The 24,076-nt window shown below is 39.7% G+C and overlaps 1 protein-coding gene across 2 annotated transcripts in view; it reads left to right on the top strand.

Annotated features, from left to right (window-relative positions):
* CLSTN2 (calsyntenin 2) overlaps positions 1 to 24,076 on the top strand; it is a 324,990-nt gene that overhangs the window by 90,656 nt on the left and 210,258 nt on the right. The gene's annotated exons all lie outside the window — the stretch shown is intronic.

Consider the following 24,076-nt stretch of genomic DNA (forward strand, 5'->3'; position numbering starts at 1 on the left):
TGCTCAGGGTACTCGTGGCTTGGCCTGGTGATTCCTCACTGCAGCACTGAGGGTTTGGAGCTTTCATGTGCCCAGGGACTTCAATAAGTTAATTTGCAAGGAGCTGCTTTTGCAGGACTTCTGAGGGCTGCTTTATCACATATTTTTATGAATTAATACTAAATAATTTTAACTTATATCTGTTTTCTGGCTTAATGAGCATGTTGCTGAACAGAGGAGCAAGTTCCAAGCAAGGGATTGAGGTTGGGAGCTGTGAAGCAGCCTCCTCACAGGTGTGACACCTGCTCTCACCTCCTGCTGGCACCTGCTCCTGCCTTGCTTTGTGTAGGTGTGCAGGATCAGCCACCCATCAGTGCTGAGGCTTGTTCTGTGGTTGTCGAACTAAAGCAGAGAGAAATGTAATCCATCAGAAAACTCTGCCCATCTCTGAAGGTCACATCCACAGTCACGGGGGATGGAATAGGTCTCTATGTACCTTGACAGCTTTTACTCTGTGATCGTTTACTCTTTAGAGAGTGACAGTTGTTTGTAATTGCTCTAATTGCTTCACTAATTGAGAATGAGGTTTCTCTTTTATTAGCAGTTTCTCTCCACTTCTGCTGGAGCAAAGTATGGTTTCCCAGCAGCTTGTAAATATGTAAAGTAAAGCCATTGAAGAAAGTGTAGCAATTTTAAGCTGTAAAGTCCACTTGAAAACTCCTTTGTTTACAGGGTTAAAGAGCAGGAAAACCTAATTGTTGTTACACCCTTTGAAATTTTTTTCTATTGCACTGTTCTTTTCCACATTTGCAAATACATGCAAAATCTCTATACTTTTTAGGTGAACATGTCAGTATTTGCTTCATGTTTGATTCTCTACACTTAGTCTCAAAAATAACTTTTTGCTGCCTTTGGTCTCTGAGTCTCTAGAGGCTCTAGTGCTTTTGCCCTTGTTCTGATCCAATACTTGGCAGCTTCAGTTCCAGAAAACCAGATGAAAGATCACAGACAGAATGAGTTCGTTCAGTGGGGTTTCATGAAATGGCTTGTGAGGTGTTAAATGAGGTCATTTCTCACTTCGTAACTTCATTAAGCATCTGGGAGAGGGAATGTGTGTCACAGTACAAATCTTTCAGTGAATGTGAACCAGCAGCTGTATCTGTATTGTGGAGCTGGAAATGAAAATTACTGGCAACCCAGAAAAAGATGATACCAAATAGATCTCTGGAAAATTTGTGGGGACAAAAATGATGGATAAGAGCAACTTGGAGGAGTGAAAGGATGCATGTGTGACTGGGTAAAACAGAAGGAAAAGGTGGGAATATCTAAGAGAAATGTTGGAGGAACCAGTAGTGGCAGCACACCACAATTGTAGTTTAGAGGTGAGATTTAGACAGTTCTGGTTCCACACAGGGAGTGCGATACTCAATTTCAGATTCACAGCAAAAATTCATAATTATTTATAGAAAAATGAAGGAAACAAAGGATAAATTTTGAGGACTCGGGAAAGATTGAAAAGGAACTATAAAAAGCAGAACATGTATAATATCATTCATCTATTTGTCAACAAATGAGTTGTATGTAAGCACAGATAACTCAAGTTTTGTTTCCCGTTCAGCAGTGAGGGGGCCAGTAAAGAAGTATCATTAAGACAAAAGAATGTTGTAAATAGATCTTTTTAGTGCCGGTGAGGAGTTTCTCAGGTGGAAGTTTTACCACCTGAAGCATTCAAACTGAAATTGGGAAAGCACTGGAAACAGGCTGTTAAGAGTTTTTAGTTACTGAGGGGATAGTAAATGTAGTTGGGACACAGTCCCACACTAAGATGCGTCTTCTGGACAGAGTAGGGCCAGACTGGTTTATTTTAAAGCCTCTGAACACATGATATTTCTTTCAAAGACTTGCATTAGTCTGAGGCAGAACAGCCTGTCCCAGGTGCAGTACCTGTGTTACTGGGGGAGGCATTTCCATGCTTGTAGACTGGAAGTGGAGGATGGCCATGGAAGTGATCCATTGCTTATATCCTTTAGAAGAACAGAGTGCTCAGCATGGCAGTGTCCAGTACCTGTGCAAAGCAAAGGTACCCTCCAGGTGACAATAAGGCACTGAGCTTTACTGTTACCCTGAACAGACACTGTGCTTGTCTTCCATTTATTTTCAACATTCAGATAACTGCTCAGTCTGCATGTTATAAACATTCCAAGTTTTTTGTGGGATTAGGTATTTAAAAGAGAAATGATGGCTGCAGTGTGAATGTATGGTGTAATTGTGTGGGAAGAAACAGGATCAGTACTGGTGTAATTGAAGTCAGTGAAGAGGCTGTAATTGGATGAGGGTTTCAGCATGAGTTTGGGAATGATGACTTTCAAATTGAAAAAGAAATGGTCAGAACGTTCCTATGACATGTCTGCCATGGACTGTGAATTTAGGGGACTTCAGCTGTGCTGAATGGTGACAAAAATACCTGCTTTTGTAAAGAACGTGAAAACAAGAATAGCATCCTAGAGCCAAGACATCACCTTTGGGGTGTGAGGGAGAACCTAGGTACAGAAGAGTTGACGTGATTGGTGGAGAACAAGTGATGGTGTTTTGGGGTTAAGTTTGTTGGAGTTGGGGTGGGTTTAAAGCTTGTTTTGTTTATGATTGTAGGAGGGATTTAAAAAAAAAACAAACCCAACAAAAAACCAAAAGCCAAACTAAAGCAACATCAAGCTATAAACTAACCTTTGAAGAAGGAAGGAAGGTGGTTGAGAAAGATTTGAGGGTAGAAATCTCTCAATCGCAAACATTCAAGATTGGAAGACTGATCAACTACCCCATCTCTGTGGGTGCACAGGGCAGCCATCCCCCCTGAAAGGGGATACAGCAGGACCTGATCTTCCTTCACAGCAGCCTTTGGTGGTGGTGAAGGAAGTGAGAGTATCTTAAGGATTCCCTGAAAACATGAGCACGGTGACATCCCATGAATTGTGTGAATGCAACTCTAGATGGTGATTTTGCACTGCAAAGTGTTCATGTATCATGAGCATTTCCTTAGGAGAAATGTAATGAACTGGTCAGGTTTTAGACCTTGAAGGAAGGATCATTATTTTTGTAATTACAGATTTTAAGTTCAAGATCAGAAGATCTTTTTAACATAGATCACTAAAGGGAATGCTTTCTGATAAAAATATACTGGTTTTATCTTTCTATTGGTACCTGGGTTAAGTATCATTCATTAATGCTAATAAACCAAGCCTCAGCTGGAAAAGCAACAGAGGCAATCATCTTTTTTCTTCCCTTAATGAGTCTGTAATTTGTAAGCAAGTAATTTTTAAGGTCTCTTCTATAGTCAGAGACCTTAGAAAACTTCCAGCTTGTTTTACTCAAATCTATGTAATTGCATCCACTCCTGAGATTTTGACTGGAGATGACTAATGTAAGAAAAGTATTGAATGTACTATGCAAATATTGCCTGGATCAAGCTTTCAGAATTGTACTAAATCCCATCATCTGCCTTGACAGTCTGTCCAAACTGTGCTGATTTGGGACATACCCATAGCAAACCTGAGATGTAAACTGATGTGTCTGTGGAATGTGGACAGTACCCTAGATTAAGTGAAATCTATTCAGAACAGACCTTTCCCCAAAATTCTGAAGGTCATTAGTTCTCTGGTACGTCCAACACTATTTCTGAACGAGTGTGGTTGTCTCCTACATAACGGAGCTGACACAGTGCCCACAGAAACCTGAACATTTAAGAGCTTTGCATACCCTCAATTATGTTGCAGGTTCTTATTCTCACAATAAGAAAGCCAGGCTTGCACCAAACTCTGAAGCATTCCTGGGAAGGAAAATAAACCAGTCATTACATTGTGTTACACTTTTTGGAGCACTGGCTCCTTCCCTCCTACTTGTAGTAATTGTAATACTGGCAAAATAAGAAAACCTGTAAATATTTCTCTTCTGTTCTGTGTACATTGCATTCTCTTCTACAAACGAGGTTTCCCTGTTGATTATCTGCAATCTTTGCTACAAAGGAAAGAAAAGAATAATGTGCTAAGGAAGCTGAGGAACCTCAGACACAGTATAGGAGGTTCAGGAGAAAGTGTAGCCCATTATTCTTTTAAATAGATATTAACCTCTCCTTGACCCTTATTAAATTAACTGAAGTTTAGAACGAATTTTGCAGCTCAAATTTGGATACCCAGTTTGCTGATATTAGGAAATTTAGTGTAATACGTACTTATAAAATAAACTAGAAACACTATTAATTTGACCTTGGTTTTAATTAACCCAAGTGCGTTTTGACACGGGAACCTCCCAGGTCATCACACACTCAAAAGGACAGGACGTAAAAGCTGCTTGCTTTGCACTGCAACTCAGTGCAGATTTTGGAGCTGATCAGTTATTTTTACCTTAAGGCAACATTGATCTGATTTGCACAGTCAGCAGCAATTGCTTAGTGTGCTGAAATCGTAATGCCCATGTAAAAGCTCATTAATGAGAGAACTCGTGAAGGCACATGTTCCTGTTCCCTGGATTTGTGTGAGAATAACTGTCCTAAAGCAATCTCAGAAATGTAAGACTGAAAATTTAAAAGAAAAAAAAAAGAAATGGGAATGGGCTAATTATCCCATAAACAGGGACCTGGTATTGGGCTGGGTGAATTTTGTCATTCCTGTGAATACCATATTCCATAAATCCTACCTCCTTCCTTCTGTTTGTGGAATTATGTGCTTGAAATCCCTCAAGACATTAGAATGCATTTTCTAATGATGACTCATTAGTGGTGATTACCCTGTACTAATAACTCTTCACAGGACTCTTTATTCTTGTTATCCTTTTAAACTCTAATCAATATAAAAGGTTCTCTGATCTTGTAACTTTCATTTCTGCACCCCCCCTGTGTGAATAAAGTAATCATTGTACGTGCTGCTTTTTTATTTTTTTTTTTTTAATTTTTGAACCAAGTCTTCTTTGCAAATCACAGACCACTTTTATGAGTGGAACACTCTACATAATTTGAATTATAAAGGAATAGAGATTTGGAAGTATGTATTTGGGCTGCTCAGGAGCCAGGAAAACAAAAAGAGAGGAGGAGAAAAAACTTGAAAAATTGGGACTTCAAAAAACTAAAATTTGCATAATTTAGGTGAACGTTAAACTCTAAACATATGTTGATGACCTATAAATATCAGTGTCTGAAATAAAAAAACAGACAACTTCAAGTTAATAAGACCTAATTGTGAGCCATTCCACAGCAGAGCAAGGGATGAAAGCTCCTTGGAGGCAGAAGGACTGATTTCCAGTTTAACTTCCTAATTTGCCTGCGCTCAGTTTTATTCCATCTGGGGCTGAATTTGGCAGACTTAGGCTGGCACTTTGAATCTTCAGTCCTTTGAAAGCCAAACCATCTCTTTTGGGGGGATTATATGTGCCTTGGGAAGTCATGGCCTGCAGGAGGTGAGTGTGGCCCCGTGTCTCTGCAGTCAGGAGGATTAACTAAAAAACCATTTGAGAAACAGGAAGGTGCTGCTGTGTTGCTGTGACATGCTCAGGAGCAAACCCGTGCCAATTGCTGAAGAAGTAGTAACAGCTTTGCAAAGTGTTTCTGGCATGATTGGCATTACCAGGCAAAACTTTAGAGGAGTCAGAATTTCCAGTGGCTAATTTTTCATGGTTGTTTGCAGGGCTCTGCAGAGGCCAACATCCTTCGTGTGATGGGGAGTGGGATACATCCCACCCACTGAGCTGTCCTGGGGGAAAAGGCTCCTCAAGTCCTGTGGCTGGGTAGGGATTCCCCACCTTGTTTTACCTTACCACCTTTCCTTCAGTCACAATCTAAAAAGTTAGAGGTAATTGAGAATAGGTTGTTGGTGATGTACATCTGTATTTGTTCTACCTGTTTCCTCCTGTGCCAGTTTACTCAAAATTTTTCTGCCTTTGCACACCTACTGGTTTGGGATTACAGATGGAGGTGAGGTTGCTTAATAGGGAGAGGTGGGGATGCCCCTCAGAAAACAATGATATTTGACAGCCTTAGTACCTCAACTTGAAGGCTGAGGGCACACAGTATGAGCAAATCAATTCTTTTTTTCCCAGAGTGGAATGGCTGGGGGTGGTGCAGAAGAAAGGAAAGGACTGGCAGGTACAAATCCACTGTTCTGTGTGTGTGTCCTATTTTCAGGGAAAAGAATTTTCCCTGAAGTCCTTCTTTTTTTAACCTATCTTGCCATAGAATTATGTACCCATCCTCTCTGAGTTGTGTGCCTGGGTAATACAGGCAGTACCACCCTGTAAACAGGTAACACACTTTGGAACTTTTGCAGTTACCATCTGGATTCGTGTCCGATGTTCTGCTCGTTGCTGATATTTTGATTAAGATGATGTTCCTGCACTGATTAGTGGAGCGACAGCTCATGCATCTTCTGTTCTGTGGGAATCCTGCTCCTCCCATCCCTGCCTGGGAGCAGTAGGATGGGAGCTGTGCAATCTGTTCCAAAGGAAGCCTGTGCTGAGTTGGGAGAAAACTGTAAGGAGGTGTCTCAGCAACTGCTGTGGTATCAGCTGCAGTGGGAGCAAAGACTGTTCTAACTTACCATCCAAACAGAACTGATTAAAAATGAAAGCTGTTCCTATTTTTGTACCAATCATGTTTTCATGGAAACTATGTGGTTTTAAAACATTGAACTCACCAGTTTGAATCAAAAGCTCCAGCTTTGTGCATAGATGTATTATGGCTTTGTAGGCATCCTTGTATCACACCACAGGATAAAAACCTATTCATGTAGCTGTGTGTTGTTTTGTGTGAACTTTTGGCATGTATTAACTGTAGCAAAAAAAGCAGTAATTTCCAAATAATTGTGAACACAATACATTCTTTAAATTAATTGAATATGCTATTTTATACAGTCTGCTAAGAAATGATGTGCAGTGAGATGATGAACACTTGCTCTGGGTGTTTTTCCAGCAGTGTTGTTGACTCATCTGTACAATTCTGAAATGGCAAGTGCTGCTTCTTGTGCCTTAGATACAGCACATCAATTTACTTTTCCTGACAAATTCAGGCTCATATACTGGTTAAAATGGTACAGAGATGGAGAACATTGCATTTTTTCCATTACCAAAAGATGACTTATCCAATTTAAGACAATCTTTGTTTTACCTCATTAAATACTGGATTTCTTGTTAAAGCAATTGTTATTTTTGCTGTTAAAATTTTTCTTTGGAGAAGGCTGAGGAGGTTTATATGAAGGAGAGTGAGGGATTTGTTCTTTTGACACAGTGAGAAGGGGACCATGAGTGGTGACATGGAGTTTGCTGGTCTGTGGGCTCTCACTCTCCACTGCATTTGCAGAAATAGCAGGCTAAGGTTTCTGTATTCCTCTGTGATTTCACTTGTTGCAACCTGAAATACAACACACTTTAGAAAGATGATTCAATATAGCAAATAATACATGCATTTCCTTCCTTTTCCAGTTATTAATCATTTATGTGTCTATGAAAGTGGCAGGTTTGCCCTTGGGTTTTGGTCACAGGCCATTATGATTTGCAATCCAGTATAGATTCTGTTGTGGCTGGATACAGGGCAGGAAAAGAGAGCATGGGGTATGAATAAATCATTTAGTCCACTGTGCTAATGCACAGCAGTTTGGATCACCACAGTGCTATAAAAGACTAGTGGCCTGACTTGTCATGAGCAAAAAGTTTTAAAGAACATACAGTCCTTGAATTTTGATCTTGAAAATGTAAGCAATAGTGATTAAGTGTCTGATAGTTCTTTTTAAAGATAATAGAAGGTTGGGGAGCCTTTCAGTAGGAGTTCAGCACAAGAACAATGTCAGCCTCTCAGATCATCAGTGGAAACCAGGTATGGTCCTGATCACTAACAAAGTGGAGGTTTTGTCTGATCAACAAGGCTGTATCTAAAACATCATGATTGCTATTATGTCTACTTGACAAAAACAAAGACATGCTTGAAAACAGCCACTACTTTATTTATCAGATAATGAGGTACCAGAAAGTTCTGAAGTGACAGCCCTTCAGTATTGACATTTGTACCTCTGTGCTGTTTACTGATACTGCTGAAACTAAGTTGCTCAGTTGAACTTCCTCACTGGAGTTATTTTTATAGAAAATTATGTTTCAAACTACATTTCTCATGTGTTTTCTGCTTTTTTTTCTAGCAAACTTACATAATTTATTTTACTTAAATTTACAGCAGTGGAACTGCCATTTCAGTATGCCCTACAGAAAAATGCTGTCTTCATACCTTGCAAGATTTTAGTCTCAAATATGTTTAATGGACTGTAACCACAGGACTACTTTTCCTAACCACCAAGCCCTTGGAAAATGGAAGAATGTCAAAATCTGCAGATCCTGTGGCTGCTGGGCTTCTTTGCTTAGGCATGGTTCTGTGTTAATTAACCTATGCAGATTTTCAAACTCCAAGCTATTGATGCCAACAAAGCAGAAATTCAGGGTTTCAGACTGGTGGATGGAGCTGTTTCAGGGTTGTTTGAAGTAGCATGGAAGCATCTTCTGTGGTAGTTTTCCATTCTCTCCAATATACTGTCCCTGATCTTATTATTCTGTAAAATGCATGGGAAATATGATTAGTTTTAGTTCAAATACAAAGAATTAGGTCATGAGCAGACTGTGAAATGTGGATAAAATCCTTTAAATTAAATTGTTTTATTGAAGAAAATTATCTCAATGCCTCTAAGATTGAAAGGCTGAACATGAAAGAGGTGCTTATTGAAAAAATGCATTGATAGCAGCTTAGTATACTGTGCTAATGAAAATGATTTCTGTATGCTCCATACTGATTATTGAAATTATAGCATTACTTTTATTTACACAGAAAAACTGATACAAGACTTAGACTTGTATCCTGACATCTTTGAAATTGTATCTGCTTTAAAATTAGATACATTTTTGTTTTGTTAATCAGCACACTATCATTTCTTTTCCAATTAATCTCTTTTGTTCTAGAGCTTGTCCTTAAAAATGGGAAATCAAACAGTATAAGCAAAATTATCCATTTGCTGTAGCTCAGAGTGGTAAAGGTATTGCAATGCAAACCAGCCTTATCTTGATAGCGTCAGAGGTAAACACTTTGTTCTGGTGGTGATCAGGTCTTTTAGAATATGCCCACTTGGTTGTTCATTATGCTGTGGGAAAAGCTGATACCCACTGCACGTTAGGCACTGCAGTTTAGCAGGGCAGGACATTGCTGCTGTTTGATAAATGAGGATCAAAATACATTTACATGAGGGACTGAAATGGTGGTTTTCAAAGTATGATAAAGGAAATAGCAATATATCACTGTGTACAGCCAGTCCTGAATGATAGATTTTGTACCCTTTTGAGTTAGGCTGCAAACTTCTTCCCAGTGTGCACTCATGAAGCCTTGGCTTATCTCTAACTTTCATTTAGGCCCCAAAGACCGTGCAAAGGAAGAACAGAAAGTCTGAAATAGAGCTGGATCACAAAGTCATACTGGAACATGCAATATTTCAAAACCTACTGTGCTAATCTACTGCTTGCCTAGACCTGTTTGCCTTTGAGTGTCATCTTGGGCATGAAGGGCTGCCCTGAAACCCAGGGAAGGCCTGAGCTTCCCCCCCAGCACAGTCCTTACACCCCAGCTCAAACAGTCAGGTGCACTAAACCAAATCTGAGTCCCCAGAGTCCAGTCCTAATCCACGTGGCTCTTGAATCTGTAATTAGCAGTGTTGGCCTTTAGTGGGTACATTTCTCATATTTTTTACATATTTAAAGTAGAAAAATAAAGCTTACTTGGATTTTAACATAATTGGAAGATTAAAGGGTCTGGCCTCATTATCATTGCTGTGATTCTGTGCAAAAATGGCTCTTTCAGTGGGCAGTAGCAGGACTATGAGATAGAATTAAATTTTTATCATCTCTCCTGTAGGTGGTTCAAGAGTGACCTGATTACTGGACAACCCTCAGCTACACCTGTATGGCACACTGAGGTTCTGTTGTCTGTTAAAATTATGTTTTAGGGTACCATCCACAGCATTTTTAAAGGGAATTCTCATTTTTAATTGCAAAATTACAATTGATTGAGTAGTATTCATAGTTGGTAGTGAAATTCTTGTGCAGCTGACTCTGAGAAACATGTTACATGTTGTTAAGTTCTATTTTTTATTCTTCTAAATGATGAAAGCCATTACAATGTCCTCTTAACTATGTTGACTTTAACATACAGAAAAAGGGATGCTTAAAAACAGAAAGATGGGAGAATGAAATGATTGTTGTAAAGTACAGTTGGAACTGGGTATTTGCTGCTTGTACTCACCTAGATACTGAAATGATGACTTTGTCAGAGTTCTTGGTTGGCCTGACAGCATCATGCCTGAACTGGACTGGCAAATCCCTTGACAATCCCAGTGCTGTATCTGCAGTACCTGAGTAAGTGGGCTGTGTGAGGAGGGAACTGTTCCTTCCTTGTGCAAACCTTCCTCGTGCTGTGATGTCTCAAAGCATGTTGTTTGTGCTGGGATGGAGTGCTGTGACCCTTGTAATTAAGCTGTGCTTCGGAATCCTGAGAGGCAGGATAGGGCTTTGGTGAGGAGAAGACCAGGAATGTTAAACTGGACGGGATGGGGGTGTTCCAGGTGGGATGGCAGAAAGCTCTGCTGTTGTTCTGAGCAGGATCTGGATGGACAGACAGCTGCTGAGTGGTTTCCTGGCAGAAGGAAATGTGTCTGTAGCGATGTCTGAAATCAAGTGGATGGTGACATGCCTAATTTTGAAGGACAATCAGTGCAAATGTGATGTTTTTCCCCCTTAGCCTTACAAAATAACTGTTTGATGCCATGTCTGTTTTCTCTAAACAAGGAGATAAGGTATAGTGGATTGGTTGATCTATATGGCTTTGTTTTCCTTCCTCTGTGTTAAGGCATTTTTGGATGTACCTCAAAGTTAAAGTCTTCATGCCGTTCAGAAGGGAGCAAGGTAGAAGGCCTGAGCTGTGTTGTGTTGAAGTCAACAGAAAAGCTAATTTTGACTGCAGTGGGCAGATCAGAAAAGGGGAAACATTTCAAAACCTCTCCTAGCTACCTTATTGAAATAAGGTTTCGACGAAGTGGAAAATAGTATTTTGCCTGTTACTTTCATATGATGGAAAAAGTTGAAGATTAGCAGCCAAGTCTGTCTACAGCAGATAAGTTAAGATGGCATTCCTTTGTAGGAGTGTGGAACAGGAAGAAACTAGTTGTCTAGGCTGAAGTCAAAGAATCCCATGTCATCTGTGTGACTTTTTTCCCCCTCAAAGTTAAAATAAGACTGCAAAAAAATCTGTAAATTTGTTTGAAATCTCTCCTTGCCTCATATTAGTGTTACCTTAAATCTGCCCCATGACTGTGGCAATGGCCCAGCTGTGCCATTTGTCTTTTCCTGCCAAGTTCTTGAGAGGTATTCCAGGTGTGAAAGTGTGCTGCCAAAATTGATGCTGAATCAACTTGTGAGAATAGCCAAGTGCTTAAATACTGGAGCATTTCTGACAAAATGAGGCTGAAATTCTCTGTCCTATGAAAAATCACTAATACAGTGGTCAGTATATAACATGTTGAGACTTAGGGTCTCTAAACAGTTATGGGATTTTCTTTATGGATATTATTACTGAAGTAGGCAGTTAAATGCCTCCCTCCCATCAGATCTTGGAAGCTAAGCAGGGTCAGCCCCGGATTAGTACTTGGATGGGAAATGCCTGGTGCTGTAGGTTCTAGTCCTGAGGAACTTCACTGGCACTGTCCAAGCTTGCTCAGCTGTGGCAGATGAACCTCAGGACTTAAGCGGTGGGGGCCAGTTCTGTGCATGCTGATCCTCACCTAAAATCCACTGCGCAGGCTGGAAGGGCACACCCACGTGGGGACAGCCCTGCCCAAATCTTCGTTCGCGAAGCTGAGCCACACACACACACATTATTACTGAAGTTCATTTCTAAATTCAGCACTACTGAGGGAACAAGCAATTAGCCACCACTCTAGGTATTCCCTCGTGAGCTTTCGTAAGGATATTTTGTGAAGTGATTCCCCTCACTGTTGTAAATCTTGGGTCTCTCTGTCACCTGTAGTCTCTTTTGATGCAGATGTAATATGTCTGTAAATAGAGAGACATTGTATAGAGTTACATTTTAATTAACTCATAAAAATATTTTTTTGAAGTGTGAGGGGAATTTACTATTCATAAACTAAGATGCCACTGACTGGGATGAGGCCTTCTGCAGGCAAATGCTGTGCAAGCTCCTCTGGGCAGCTCCCACAGTGCTTGGAGGTCTTACCCGCATCATTTCTTGCTCTATTTTTCATCTCACTTCTCTCATATTTATAAAGGTGATTTGCACTGTGCATCACAATATGCTTTGCATCGTGTTGGGGCTTAGTGATAAAAAGTTGAAGAAAGGCACAGCCACTGACTCTTCCAGTTCTTTGGAGCTACAGAAAGATTTCCTGAAGTATTAGATTCCTGGGATTGATCTTGTCACTTTGAAGTATTTCTGGTATTGCCTTGATTATAGTCTAATATATGTCTGCATAAAATGATCTACATTTAAAATATTAAAATGCCAACAGATATGTCATTATTGGTAGCAATTCTGCATTAATTCAGAGCATTTGGAATTGCTTTCTGTGAGGATATTGTTCCACTTAGAGTTCTGCCACGTTTCTTTGCATTGTGTTCTCTTTGGGTACAACTTTCTTATGGCCTTGGGATTTCAGCTGGGTACAAATGCTGAAATTATATTTGTATCATCCCACTGATACTGAGAAATAGGCATTTTCTGATGTGTTGCTTCAAATCCGAGGGGGTGATTAGGATGTCAGTTGGAAGTGGTCAAGGAAAAAGGCTGTCAGAGACTGGTGTCAAGCTGTGTGCTTTGCATCTGAGAATGATGCTTTTATGATATAAAAAATGGGCTTTGGCATGACTTGAGAAACATGAGTGTTTGGAGATTGTTGACCCATCCAAGTTAAAATGAGTGTGCCATGTCCAGCCAGTCCCTGATGAGAAGGAGAAGGCTCTCTGCAATGGGCTGAGCCCTCAGCAGGGCAGGCTTTTTGCCTCCTCCTCTGTATGCCCTTCTGTGTTGCCCAGGGATGGGAGCAGGGCTCCTTTAGGGCTCACTTCCTTCATAAATGAGTTCCTGAAGTTCCTAACAGCTGATGTGTTTGCAAATCTTGCAAAACTGCCATGCCATTTATCAGACAACAGATGTTTACTTAAATTGAAAATGATATATAGGCTGGTCAGGTAAGTGGTTTAGTCTGATAACTCACAGCTTTTATTGTTAAATTAATTACATATTTCTGAAAAGTACTACATTTTGAACAGGTTTTTGTGTTTATAATGTGTTTTCAAAACACATCTCTTTATTCTAGACAAATGAAATCCACTTTTTTCATTATGCTAGTACAATACATTTGTGATCCAGAGATCATCCTGATATAGACAAAGGGACTACTGCCTTATCAGAAAACTTGTATTATTCTTCCTTACCACTGCATTTGATAAGTATCTCCACTGATATTGATGAAACTCTCAGGAGAGAAAAGGAAATAAAGAAAAAGGGAAGAACAGTTTTATACCAGGTGCAAGCTTATTGAATTGCATCTGAAAGAGGAGAACGCTGCAGGAGATACGAGCACCAAGTGCGCCTTTGTGAAAAGGTGGAGGTCTGTCCTCTAGCTGGGAGCATGATCTGTATTATTCACCTTCTCTGGCTGGGAATTGAATGTCTGCATCTGACTGGATGTGCTTGAAATGACGGTATTTGAACAGACCCAGGGACATGAAATTTGAAATGGAGCTGCTGTGCTGCCAAGTGTGGGGTGGATTCTATTCCTCCAGACAGGCTCATTATGGGCAATAGTTTGAAACCATCTCTTCTGTCTCATAAGAGTCAGATCAGCTTTTTTTCCCCCTCTCCTGCTTTATTTTATCATTAGCCAGCAAAAGCTTTAATCATCCCTTTCTGTCCTTATCTGCCCTGCAAGAGAACACTTGTGAAAATGACTCTGTGCTTCTAAACTGGTTTGTCATTCAAAGGGACCTAATAGTGGACAGATGGCCAAACCCTGGAAAACAGAATGACAGGAAGGAAGAAAATTCTCTCTGCCAAATACCTCTGGAGCTCATTGGGTGAAGGGAGAGGGGAATATTTTATTCTCATCTCTTAACTTGAACAAATCTGCCAGATTTTCATTTTGTTTGGGTCAGATTCTCTGCCCAGTGTAAGATTTGGAGCATTATCTTCTTTATCTCTTTCATCTCTTGGATTGCTTAGCCAGGCATTTTGATAAAAATGTGCCCTAGGTGTTCTTTGAGTTCAAACTGCAACCACACAAATGAGCACTGACAGATGGGGCCATTGGAGTGAAATCCATCTGTGTGATAGGATTCCTAAGGGCAGCCTTTGAAGGCTTGTTGGAAGCACCCAAACAGTGCAGAATTCCAGTGGGTTAATTAACAGTTTCCTGTTAATTCATTTGGGAATTAAAAAACTTCTGAAAGGAAATTCCCTCTTGCAGCTCTGTGAGGATGAGACATACCTGCTATTTTGTTAACTGAACCACCCAGAAACATTTGTTGAGAGGTCGTTTTCCTGTTTTCCAAGAGAGGTATATCAAAATGTACTGTATTTAAACTAATCCCAAAGGTTCACATTTGTAGAAATTAACAAAAAATATTTGTTGACGTTTTCATTCCTGAACAACTTTGATACAATTTGGGATTTTTATGTGTGCACCATGATTTGGATGTCATTTTGATATATGCTTAACAGACCAGCAAAGATTTTTTTCTTTTTCCTGCTCTGTTTATAATTGAGAGGAGGGAGGGATGGGAGAAAGGCTCCAATCAGGACTGATTATTTTGTGAAAATTGATGATAGCTCCACACAGTTTCTAGGTGAGGATGCACTACTGCACTGTTAAGTGCTTACATGATGTATTTTCTCACTCAGTATTAAAGTATGATATTAATAATTTGTGGTGAGCAAGAAAATATTCCCCTGCGTCTGATTAGCAAACAGTCTTGTGAGGATTTACTCCTGTAGCATTTAGGCTCTGGAATGCTTTGATATCTCCTAACAAAGTGCCCCACAACACAGTGAGGTAGCACGATGGTGATTTCAGAGCTCATCTCTTTTCTTCACCTGCTACAGTGTGCCTGGCTGGGGTTTTCTGCTCTCAGTTCTTTGAGGCTGCTGGGCAATGTTGCTTATCCTGAGCAAATCGTAAGTGGAGGAAGTAGAAACTTGTGGAGCTTTCTGTTAATTGTACAAGCAATGTTACAATCTTCTCTTCTGTCTCTGGCAGTGAGGGTCTGGGTTGGCTCCTTTCAGATTCCTGCAATCATTTGGATTGCCAGCTCCTGAACAGACAATGTCTCATGATATCCTGGAGTCCAGTGAGCTGATTGGGGTGGGGATCAGCGCTGCTTCCCTGAAGGAAAACCACTGCAGTCATACATATCAAAGAACCTTTCCATGCCAATAATTAGACATCTCACTTTTAGAGACTGTACTGCTCTTGATTTGTGTCTTCATTTAGGTTTTCCAGACCAGCTGATTTAGTGCAGACTTCCACATGGAATATACTGGTGGTAGTTGCTGCTGCACCCTCTATATCCCTTTGTTGAATTTTCTTGAAGTTGAAATGGAAAGACATCCTCAGAACTTAATCATTTGAATATTGATGTGTCATTATCTGAGTTCCAGCATGTCTGTTACCACTTTGGTCACAGATGATTGTTACCTACAAGTAGAACAACTGGTTTCTTATTGTGTTGATGAACAAAGTCTTTGAGTTTATATCTCAGTGGCTGAAACTGGTGGGAAATGGGTGACTGGGCTGTGAAGATAATGTTAAATCACTGTGGAAATGAAGATAATTCATTTGGGACTTGTGCATGATGAACAGCACGAGTTTACCTACACCTGCCTTATTGCAGGAGAGCAACACAATTCTTGAATAGGAAATTCTCCTCAAAGTATTTAGCAATGAAATTAGCATAAAGTGAGCTGGCTAAAGACCTATAATTTTGCTTGCAGTTACTCATTACTCTGTGGTAAATCTTCATTTGGGGCTATAAGGATTTTTTTTCTTTTTAGTGTAATCATTTAGGAAAATCAAGGAGTTACTTAATATTCAGTTTCCATATATTGAAACATTCTTTGCATTCCTCTTTGTTCTTTCAACACTTGGTGAAGTGTGTTTCAGCATAATCAGCCTCCCAGTGGATTTTAGCATGAAAACAAATCTCACTTTAATTTGACAAACTTCAGTTTACAAAGCAGTGCAAGGAAATTAAATTACCTGTTTGCAAACACAGCCTCCTTTCTCTAGAAAGGTTTTTACTATCACTTGCAATTTTCATGTAACTCTTTCCATTGTCAGTTTTTAACTGTTGTGGTTGTGCCATCAGTCAAGAGTGCAGGCAGGTGGGCCATAACTCAGGCAGGTTTTACTGCTTTGGGACTTTTAGAAGCAGATTCATTTGTGGTGGCTGTTGGGGGTTGTGGGCTCAAGAAAGGGTGGGGATGATGTCAAGCTCATTCATCATAAGATACATCTACTAGAGTGTAGTTAGTCATTGTGAAGTTTGTTTATACTTTGTTGTGGGCCTGAAAAACCATATTGTCTCTATCTTTCATGAGCCCAAATAATTCCATATGTATGAATTTGAATATTCAATATTTTGAATACTTTGTTTTTCAAGCTCACAACAGCTCACCTGATTTGGTGTTATGCCAGTGGTAGGCAAAATACCATAGAGCTTTTTTTAACACCTTCCACCACCGATGGAAACAAAGTCTTATTAAAACTACTCACCCTTGCAGAGGAAGCCTATTACTGTAGATACAATTTATCCTGGTTTTAGAGGAAAGCACAAAAATTTTATGTAAGAGAAGATTATAATTTTTTTTCAGCATGGTATACTTTATCAGAAACACTGATTTATTGACTCTGAAAATTTACAGGGAAATATGCCAGCCTTGATGAGCCTTTTTTCAAGATATTTCTTCAGGTCTCTGATGAAAGTGGTAACTTGAAAGAGAAATCCTCATCACCCCCACAGCCTAGAGATTAATATATACTAGCCTCTTGTGTGGGATCTGGAGTCTCATGTGAGTTGTTCATGTCCCAACTGATTACTCTGGATCTGCCTTCATGTTAAAAATGTCTTCCTGATGTCAACTGCTTTGTTGTCTTGCATGCTCTCTCTCTCTCTCTTCGCCCCGGCCTCCCCCTTCCCCCAACAAATAAATCTTTAAATACTTTGGTTTTCTTGTCATATAAAATAGAAAATACTTTTGACTGTTTCCTAACTCAGGAAACTGTTTCTTTCCCATCTTTATATGGCTTTCTATCATATGCTGTTCCTGTAATGCCTCTTTTCTTTTGTCCTACAGCTGGGGAGGAGAACAAGGGCTTCTCTTCCCTGATCAGTGTGCTCAGGGCTGCCTGGATTGTCCTTCTGCCACAGAGGGGAGGGGGCTTGTCTGGCACTCCCATCTCTAGACAAGAAACAATAAAACAAACAGGCGAGCAAGTCCATGATAAACATGGCAATCATGGTAAGCAGTACCTCAGACATGAGGAGAGTAAATCTCTATCCCCTCAGATTAAGTGCTGTTCTGCATGACAGTTCCTGATGGATCTTTTGTGGGGATGATGTAGAGCATCCATTAGTTTGAAGAACTGCTCTTAGATACAGGTAATCTGGAAGCATCAGATGTTTGTGGCGTCGGCATATAGGCATTAAGTCATAGCAATATGGACACGAGCAGAATTGTTGCACTGGATTGCTGTCTGAGATGGCAAATTAGATCTCAGTCAGTCTCAGCCCCATAATTGATATTTTATAGAAAATTACTCGCTACAGTAAAGGAGTGGGGATTTGAGAGGGAGAGGTTTCCCTTAAGATTGACCAACTAAAGGCATTTTCACTGCAGGTAGATTTTGTAGATAGGTGCATGTACAGGATCTATGTGGTGTGTGGGAGTCTGTGAGTACAGAGTTGTATCTCTGCCTTGGGCTCCTTTGAGTGAAAACACCACTGGCAGTGACTGGTTAGGAAATTGTAACAGACCAAGTCTATTATTACCTCAAACTAATGCAAGGGCTGTATTCCCAGATTACTAATTAATATAATCTCTTTTGGTTCTCTGGCCTGGAGTTTACAGATTTGCTTTACAGATATGACTATTTTAATTCTTTCTCTTTGGAGGAGGAAGGGAACCACGACATCAGCTCTCCCCAGGGAGCTGAAACAGGAATTGAAGGAGGTGAAGAATTCTCTGCTTGTGTTAGTGCAGTAGCCACAGTCGCAGGCTGGGGGTGGAAGAATGACCTGGGTACTGAAGACCCTGTAGCATAAAGTCTCTGCAGTGTGAGGTTACAAAGGCTGTAGATGCAGGCTCTAGAAATCTGGTATTCTCAGAATGAATGTAAGTGGTGCTTCAAGATGGGGGAAAGGGCACAACGCTCTCAACAAATAATGCTGTAACATATTTTTAGCAGTAGCAAAGCTTAAGAAAGTTTTTGTTGTGGGCAAGTGCTTCCTGCTTCTGCATTTCATGACTCCATTGCCCTTGTTGTGCTCTGGGCTTATTGTAACAGTGCTGTACTGGTTTTGAGTTTTTTCTGCCCAGCTTTGTTTAAGCTTATATCCATTTTTCTTGAACTATTTAGTCTGTGTTTTAAAATTCCCACACGTACAATTGTTCTCTCCGTATGAGTCCCAAACACTGTGGGTAAAAAAAATCACATTTTCTTCCAGTCTTCCATCTGTTTGGTTTTTTGGGATTTTTAAAGAAGAATTATTTTGATCCTGAGGATATTTAACTTGTCATATTACGGTGTGACCTCATAGCCATGATGAAATCACGGGGTGAACAAGCAGTGAGTGCCATATGTCACTTGGAAAATATGTGTGAATGTGGGGTAGATTCAGTCAAAATTAACACCCCCCTGCTTGAGGAAAAATAATAGTGTGATTGTGACTAACTGAATATTTGAATGGATAATTAATTTCTAAAGGTGATTGCTGTGAAAGCAGTGGTTTGTTAGTGAAAATAATGTCCTTCTTCAAATAAAGTGTTTTGTGCAAATACACTCAGATAATCCCTTTACCATCCTAGTAGATGGAAGCAGATTCTAATGTGGCTGTGGCCATCTCTTGTATTGGTACATCACTAAAATTGCATCCACTATGGCACGATCAGAGCAGTTAATGCATTGGAAAGAACTGGAGTCAGTGATGCATAGGTTGCATAGGGAGAATTAATTTCTGGCAATTTTGGTTCAGGGTTTGTTATATACTGTTTTTCCATCTGCAGATGTGTGATATCATTCTCTCTAACTGAGCAGATAAAGAAGTTGTTTTAAATTATTTTGGTCTTTGCAGAATGCTGCCTACAACTTCAATACTTACTCACTACTTCTGTTTTTGTATGCCCATCTCTTCTCCTTTTGAACAGGTATCCCAGTGTACTCTGTGCAGACTTTGGGATGAAAACAAACCAAAAAAACAATCTAGCAAAACAGGTACCCAGTAATGAAGGACTCATTACAAATGACACCTCTGTATCTACTCTTGATGCAAGAAGAGCTGCTTCTGACAGGCTTATCTTCTGCATTTGGCAGGTTGGCACTTGACATGGCAGATAATCTATGCAGATACTGATCCAGCAATTCCATCTGTCTTAATATGCTGAAAATATACAGGTGTATACCCATAAGTCAATTAACTCATATTAAGGACTTCAGACTGGAACATTCACTGCTCAGTGTGTTCAATGCTCTTTGGCCAACACTGTTTCGACACACATTCCTTTTTATTAATTGTATCTAATGCATGTTGTATAAAATCTAGGTAAGGTTCTATATTCTCTTTGTTTTACTACTAAGTATTAAAGTTCTGTCAGTTCAATTGGGAATCTTTACCAGAGAAGGGACTCCCCCTATTGTTGTACTATTATTCCATTTAGCATGGAATCAATTTTCAAAGTATTAGTTGTAATCTAAAAAAAGCCCTAAATAATTAAAATGTTGTTGCTGTTCCTAATTTTAAATTGATTGGGACTGTTGCATTAGTTTCAGTATACAGGAGGTGTTGTGGTCATCTTTTCCTCCAGCTGAATTGTCTCCTGCCTTATAAAAGGGATGTCAGATCTTTTTGTCAGTTCAACATTTCATTCTGCTTCTGTTATATTTTCTAAAGAAAGATATAGCTTAGAGGCTGATGAAAGCTAACACTGACAGATTGCCATCCTTGCCTCTTAACTTTGATTAAGAAGTTCCTGCAAAGGCCATTTACTGCTTTTATTTCTGTCATTCACACATTTCAAAATTGTTATTGTAATGAGGTTAATAAAGGTAATAGTACTTGTACAGTTCTGTGTTCCATAATCTTCAAGTTTTGAAGACAGAGACTCTTGCTGTGAACACAATCACGTGACTGTCACCTTGCATGTGAAAAACAGTTTATTTCCTCCACCTCAAAGCCAGGAAGAAAGAAATGACTTGTACTCTCAGCCAGAGATGATTATACACAAGTCTTCAATATGTGGTGCTATCTACAAACATTTTCTTTCTTCCTCGGGGAATGTCTGGACTTCTCCAGGAGCAAATTTCTTTTCTGTCTAGTTCCTCTGTGTTTCCCTGGTACAGAGGGAATGGAGTAACATCATATTTAGTGTGGCCAGAGAAACCCAGAGGCAATCTTTGTCCGTGACAAAATATAAGCAGGCAGGTTCTTTATCTGGTGGAAAAGAGATGGTTGCGAAATGATCCATGATCTTTTCCAGTTTTGTCTGTTATGCACATATTGTATCTGTCTGCATATATTTATATATGGGATTTTACCCCTCTCTTTGTGTTCATCTCCATGTTCCCTTATGCCATGCTAATTTTTATTCTTTATTTTACTTCTGTGCCATGTTTTTGCATTATCTGTTACTTTTTGAGCTTGCAGTTGCTGCACATCATTAAAGTAAATGAAATCATAACTGACAATAGAGATTTTCTTGTGACATAGCTCTACTCTTTCGTGTAGGTAAAAAAACCAAACAAAAACCTACAAGTGGACAAATATATTCTCTATACTTTTAATCTTGGACATCTCAGGAAAAGTAAATCCATAACACTGTTAGAGCAAAGAGTAACAGAAATAGTTTTTCCTACTGCTTAACATAGCAAAAAAGTCAGTAAAAGTAAGAATTTATAAGCACCATGTAATTACATAGATTTAAAATTTACAAGTCTTATGAACCTGTCATTGTATTGCTAATTTTTAAAAACCTCATTTGTTAACAGCTGCATAGAAATCAAGGATGACATACTACTCAGAGGAACTGAATTATCACTACAAATAACAGCTGTAAAAAATATCCTGTCTGAATTAAATAATTTTAAAGCAGTATTTGAGGGCTGCTGAGTGCACACCTAGCAACGTTGCTCAGAATTCTTTTTTCACTGTTATGAAAGGTTCAGAGAGTCATATTTAAATTATAGAGATTTGAGATCTGCAAAGTACTGAGGAGAATGGCAAGAACTACAAACAGCCACAAAGCTATTTGTGTTGTTCTTCAAACAAAAGAACAAGGACGATGTGTTTGTATTGAAATAGGATGGCTATACAGAGAAAGAATAATAAAATGGGTTTATCGTCCCAGTTTGCTTATTTCAACCTGTTTTAAAAGACCCTGAAACAAAACTGTTACTGTGTACTTAGCTTTGTATAAACAAACCCATGGTGTGACCTGTGAGTGCTCCCAGGGCTGACACAGGTTGGGCATTTCCACGAAAATCTGAAAGCCAGTGTCACATGTTATGCTTTCTTAGATTTTTTTTGTATTTCTCCTGACCATAAGAGGAACACCCACATGGAGCTTATTTTAGTGCCGCTTTTAGATACAGATTTCATGGTGTTAATCCTATTGAAAGTTTGGGAAGAATTTGAACTCATAAGGAAGAAGTCCCTTTGAAGCCAGTCTGTTCTAAAGTTGCAATACAGGGCATAAAATTAAAATTTGCAGGGTGAACATATCTAAAGGGTGTCTGTTGTCTGCAGCACTAAGGGGGAAGAGTCAAATGGCTTCTCCCAGCTGAGTGGGCTGGATGCTCCTTCAGGGAGTCCCTGCAGGGGCTCTGGGGAGCACTCTGGGCTGTGGTGGCGGCTCTTCCTTGGCTGCACTGCCCCTCACCCCTTATATTCTCATTACACATTGAAGTGCTTCTGTGGGAGGTGTGTATTTAGAGGTTTAACAACAATGGGGCATATGGGGCAAACAAAGAGGTGAGGAAGAAGGGGCTGAATCTTTGTTTTGTAAGTGGAAATTCTGAAGTCACTTTTCAGCCAAAATATTTGGATCATGCTGCTTAAATGTAATGCATCAATTTTTCATGGGCTGTGTAATTTGGAGATGTGTTGTAAGGGCTTTGACAACACCTGTAAATATTAAGTATCTTTAAAAGCAGAAGCAGACCAGAGGCAGGCAGATGGGTACCTGTGTGGGTTGTGATGCCCACCTTGGGCTGCCCTCAGCTCAGGGCCCCGAGGGAGGCACCTCAGCTCTGCTTTCCTTGCAGATTTTGTTTTCTTATCCAGATTTTCCCTGTTTGAAAACACAGAAGTAGCTGAAGTCTGAGGCCACTTTAAGAGTTGTATTCTTGTTTCAGGATCAAGGTTAGGCTGCCAAATTGTGTTCTGTGGTCATATCGCCACATGATGTAGAGGCATTTGGTCTGCTCAGTTGTGTGCTTTTTTCTCTGGGAAAGTTGGGATGTGCTTCAGAGACTTGTCTTTCCCTTGTTGCTGCTTCCCTGCTGGGGCAAAAGTGATCCCATAACTACTTGGGATTTCACAGAGCTTTGGCTTTGCACTGGAATGGGTTTGGAGTGGTTATAGCTCAAGCGATTTCTTTAAAATCTGGAGAATTTTGTATTGTGGTTTTAGGATTGCAATATATTTCTAATTATCATAATTTGAAAGCATATTCACTCATAAAATCAAGATAATTTCTTTCACTTCAGCATTGCCACAAGGCTTAGAGTGTTAGATCTCCACTGCAAGTTTCATCCAATACAGTTATGGTTATATTCTTGTGGTCTGAGAAATGTCCAGAAGGAAATGATGAGGGAAAGACCTTGAAAAAGGTCTGTTCTGTCTGCATCTTTGCAGATTGATAAAAGATATTTTAAAAGCTTAAAACTGGTCTTTTAACTCTTGCTCATCCTTTATCTTTTTCAAGGTAGCCCAGGATATTCTTCAGCTTGATCCCTCTAAATGTGCAACATTCCTTGGGAGGGAGAAAGTTGTATTGGTATATTGTGGCCATTACATAAAATAATGCCAAAACTGATATAACCCCCCTAAATAATTGAAAATATTGATGTAAGAGAAAAAAGGTAAATATACTGTGATCAATATCAGAAAGAGATGAGAATAAACCAATGCAAACACTGACAGATGTACAGAAATAAGGTTCACTGTCTTTGCCACCAGAAAGTTAAACTCAACACAAAAAATACTCAAGCAAGAAAAAAAAAGGCAAAAAAAGAGCCCTGAATCTTAGTAGATTTCTAACTTGCTGTGGAACTGCCTTGTATAAACACTGATGAGTAGCAAAGCTGGTTGTGACTCTGCAGCACATGATCAGTCCTGTGGGACTCATTGTGGTGGTAATATTTTTCTGTGTCCTGGTCTCTCTGCTGGCAAAGTTTTCTGCCATGAGTGACATTGTGAATCCTTTCAATGTTCTTTGGAGCTGAACAGTCTCTCGGCCATGTCCCATCAGTCATAATCTCTTGTGTAAAAAGGACTTTAGTGTTAACCTTGTTTGGTTTGGAAAAAAAACAAAAACAACAAAACAACCCAGTTACTCGTTTTGGTTAGTGCTGATGCTTAGGCTGTCACAGGGGGGAGTTTCGAGCCACTGCATTTGAAACTGGTGATTAGAACTTTTGTTTTTCATAATGACCTTTCTTTTGCAAACAGGGCTAAATGACCATAGGAGAAAACCAGAAGTAGTGTCAGAAGCTGGAAGAACACACAGTGAAAAATTAATTTATACATGGTC

The sequence above is a fragment of the Pithys albifrons genome, chromosome 11 (assembly GCF_047495875.1).
Source record: "Pithys albifrons albifrons isolate INPA30051 chromosome 11, PitAlb_v1, whole genome shotgun sequence".
Taxonomy (NCBI): domain Eukaryota; kingdom Metazoa; phylum Chordata; class Aves; order Passeriformes; family Thamnophilidae; genus Pithys; species Pithys albifrons.